This window comes from Empidonax traillii, unplaced genomic scaffold, assembly GCF_003031625.1.
Source record: "Empidonax traillii isolate 1590-97213 ecotype Southwest subspecies unplaced genomic scaffold, ASM303162v1 scaffold54:size2178333, whole genome shotgun sequence".
NCBI classification, from domain to species: domain Eukaryota; kingdom Metazoa; phylum Chordata; class Aves; order Passeriformes; family Tyrannidae; genus Empidonax; species Empidonax traillii.
Window position 1 is genome coordinate 1898192 of NW_020955247.1, and position 4240 is coordinate 1902431.

Sequence of the window (4240 nt, forward strand, 5' to 3'; positions counted from 1 at the left end):
ATTCCATGGATTTTGTGGCTTTAAACCAGACCCTTGAAGTTTTGTGACTCTCTTATATTATCTTTTAGCCTCCTTCCACTTAATCTCTTGGGAGGGGGAGGAGAGAGTGCTAAGGGAAGTGGGAAACCTCATTTTCCTTGCCACAATATACTTCTGTTAAAAACAACAACCTATAAACACAAATGTTTGCTATAAAATATTAAACTCCAAAGGTTAAAAAAAAAAAAAGAGAAGAAATAAAAATTCTGTTTAAAAAATATTCTTAAGATAACAGTTCTAAAAGCATTTCCAAGGTATTCCTAGGTCACAAAATTGTTAGGTCTGTTAAATATAGTATTACTGACTGTACAGGAAACTGATTAAGACATACACTTTAAGTGATCTGCACCAAGGTGGCCTCAGTGACCGCAAATGAGTGTGTGTTTGACAAAGCTTAGTTAAAACGATTTTTAAAGGGATCTCTCCCTTTTACAGTCGACTGCCGAAATATTTATACATATATATATGCATAATGCTTACCTTTAATCCTTCATAATTTTTTAATTAAACCACCAAATCAAAATGCTGTTCCCACTCGTCTCAGCAACAACTCTGTGCCTCATTTTACTTAAAGAGCAAGTGATCAAGAAGTAGAAAGCAAGTATCATCTCAGCCAGTATAAATCGGTCAATAACATATCTCCCCCTAGTTTGGCACACGGATCAGAAGTCCTTTTTTTGATTTTGTTTGTTTGTTTAGGTTTTTTTCCTCCTTGTTTAAAAAAAAAAGAAAAAGAAAGAAAAAAGAAAAAAAAATGCTGTGCCTCACAACTTTACCAGCTGGTAGGTAGTATTTCACATTCAGAAGTGAAGCATCAAGGACCAGATTTTTGTTTGTTTGGTTTTCCTGAATAAGCACCGAGAGGTAATAATCATCACAGTAATTTAAAAAAAAAAAAAAAAAAAAAAAAAAAGCTTCCCCAACTTCACACTCCGTCTTCAGCCCCGGACCCGGGAGCCATCCTGATCAGTAAGTAATGATCCCATGAAACAAACCTACAGGCGCCCGGGTGTTACAAGACAGAATGTGCTAACATCGGGATAAATTAGTGAAAGGGAGGAAGGAAAAAAAAGAAGAAGAAAGGACTGAAAATCTGGGCTGGATTCCGCCTGTTAGTTGGGAAGTGGCATTTTTTTCGCCCGTCCTGACAGATCTGATTTCTTGAAGTAACTTGAGGGGAAACGGGCGGGGGAGGGGGGGGAAGGGGGAGGGGGGGGGCGAGGAAGAGGAGGAGGAGCGGGAGGGGGGAATCACTGATCTGATAAACCGGTTATCAAAACATTTTGTGGGAGGGGAGGAAGGACTGCGTGCTCTCAAACGAAGTAAATTTTCCCAGGGGTAAGATTTCGGGGAGGGGGGTGTCTGTCCCCGTCCGTCCCTCCCTCCCCCTTCCAGCCTTAGATCAGCGCTTTTTAAAAATAGGAACACAAAAAAAGAGCACAGGCACGCATCAGAATTTCGAGTTGCTGTCTCGGGGAAAAAAAAATAACAACGAAAAACCCGTGAGCTTGGGCTAATCAGTCATGCGGTAAGTAATTCAGTAATTAGAGTCCGAGGAGATAAAGCAGACGACCTTTCTGTCAGGACAGATCGCTCCCACCTTATTGTCTCGGCAAACCTCGCAGTCTACCGCTATCCTCTCTCTCCCCCCGCCCCCCCTCCCCACCCTCCCTTCCCCAAGTCAGACGGTCTCGGAGCTTTAGCTTAGTATTTTTAATTAGCCGGCGATGGGAAGCTAAAAGCCGTAATGAATTGCCGGTGGCGGGAGGGCGGGAGCGAGGGGGGGGAGGCGGGGGAGGCGCGGAGTGTCCCGCCGCCCGCGTCACGTGACGCCGGCGGGCTCCATTGGCCGCCGCCAAGATGGGAGCCGAGCGCGGCCGGCGGGCCCGGCCGGGCTGGGACCGCCGAGCAGCACACCCAGCGCTCCCTGGCGCTCACCGCGGCCCCCGCGCCGCACCGGGCCGGCGGCAGCTCCTGGAGCCCCGGGGTTGCTCCCCAGGAACACCTCGCGGAGCCCCCCACCGTCTTCCCGGAGGGCGCCGCCACCTCGGGGCTTTCCCCTCCCCGCGCCTCGGGGCTAGGGGGACCGAGACGGCGCTGGAATCGGCCAAGGCATCAGCCACCGACGGGCGACCCCACGCACGCACCCCCCAGCTCCGGCCTCGCGTTCCTGGTGTCTCCGTGTGACTGGCGCAGTGCCTCCCGGTCTGTCGGTGCCCCATCACTCCTGCGAGCGAGCGCCGTGCTCTAGGGACCGAGGGGGGCGGGGAACTATACAGGGTTGTCTGTAATGGTGTCACTTTTATATTTCCCAACCACCACCACCTTGTTTAGTTAAAACCCCAAAAAGGCACTACCCTTTAACGCCCCCCCAAGTGCACCGTCAAGTATGATTTGTGTGGCTACAGTGCTTTCGCCCTCTTAGTTCCCTCAAATAACTCACCCTGTTTGTGGGATTTTTTTTTTCTTTTAAAAATCCCAAGGAACCCTAGTTATCTCAACTCCCAAAACTCTTTAACACTCCCCTTTGCAGATAAAAAAAAAAAAAAAATCCCCTCTAAGTGCTATAGACACACCACGCAACCGTACTTACGGTCTGTATTGGATCGAGTTGACCTTTTCCTTCTAACTGCATTGAGTGTGTTTTTGTTGCAGCCGCTTTTTATTTTAGGAAAAAAAATCTAATGTCTTCAACAGATTTATTGTGTTTGGAAGAAGAGCACCAAATAACCATGAACCTTCCTTTCTTTCTAGAAACAAAATTAAAACAACAAAAATAAAATACAACAAAATGAAATAAAAAACGGGGCAGAGAAGGCAAAAACGGCATGTGTGTCTGTCCCCTCACAGGCTGACACGCTCACAGGGGACAGGGGCGCTGCCCCCACGGCAGCGGCCGAGGCGGGGGAGTGGGAGCTCCGCTCCGCGCGGTACCTGAGAGGGACTTTTCTTTGTTCGCGATGCCCTTTCCCTGCCGCCCAATCAGAACCCAGCTTTTATGAAACCGGGCCCTCTGATTGGCCCGCCGCTCCTCCTGCCTGCCGGCGAGGGCGAGAGACAGAGACACGCACTCGCTCACTCGCACGTCGGGCACTCGCTCACACACACACCGTACACACACACACACACACACACACATATCGTACAAACACACACACAACACACACACCCGCAGCCCTCACCCTACACCGAGCCGCCAGCCTCCTCCTCGCTGCAGCCAGCTGCAAATCGTGTTACCCATTTCAATTATCCTATATAAAACATTTAGGGCTTAGGGAGAGGAGAAAAGAAAAAATAGGAGGAACCAAAAAAAAAAAAAAAAAAAAAAGAGGAAAGAGAGCGGGAGGACGGAGGAAAAAAATAGAAAACCAAGGTGGAGAGTAGCTCTGCCAAGACTCACATGTCGGGAGGAAGACTCCCTCATTTCATTTTAATTTAATTTCAGGGCAGTTTTCGAAGCGATGATGAATGATTTTTCTGTGCCGATTTCAAAGAGGCAATTTAGAATCTCAGTCATAATTTTTAAATGCCCCCTCATTCAAGATTAAAACAGCTTGAAGCCAGCGAGAGAGGGCTGCTGATACACATGTGCGAATATTTTCGTGCTTAGTGGAGGAGAAAAGCAAACAGTGTCTGGAGGAAGGGGCTGAAGGGAGGTTCAGGGCAGCACCTCCACCTCTGCTGGGGGGGGGGGGGGCACCGAGCCGCTGCTCCACTCTCAAATCAGCCCTCTTTCTTGCATTAACTTTCTACAGCTCCTCACGTATTTTATTACATGTTCGTTTTTACAATATGGCTTAAGTTAGGCAGGTCGGGTTTTATTCTTTCTTTCTTCCTTTCTTTTTTTTTTTTTTCCCCCCTCGTTTTCGGAAGGAGGGGGAGCAGAAAATAACCCTTTTGTTTCCAGACTGCTGATTTACTGCCGCACGCACTGAAGTGTGAATGCCAGCGACCCTATAACTACCACGTGAACATCCTTTCACAGGAATTAGTAACACAAATCTTCCCTATCGGGCTTTGTGTAGCTCGAAAATATCCCCCTTAATCATTCCTTTTGTTTACGTTGGGAGCCATTATGCTACACCACTGCGTTAAATTGCGTTTAACCCTTCGCGGACGGTGGGGGTGGGGTGGGGGCGGCGGTGGCCGCCCGCGGGCGCCGAGGGGGGGTTGGGGGGTAGGGCGGGACGGGACGGGACGG

General features: G+C 48.9%; 1 protein-coding gene across 4 annotated transcripts in view; it reads right to left on the bottom strand.

Moving 5' to 3' along the window:
* ZNF608 (zinc finger protein 608) overlaps positions 1-2948 on the bottom strand; it is an 84286-nt gene extending 81338 nt beyond the window's left edge. For 2 of the 4 annotated variants that reach the window (XM_027879357.1, XM_027879361.1), the window contains exon 1: positions 520-740. The gene's annotated coding sequence lies outside the window, so the exon portion shown is untranslated. Of the gene's footprint in view, positions 1-519; positions 741-1639; positions 1758-2632 lie in introns of those variants that run through there. The other 2 variants (XM_027879359.1, XM_027879360.1) reach the window with 2 other exon arrangements.
* Positions 2949-4240: the final 1292 nt, after the last annotated feature.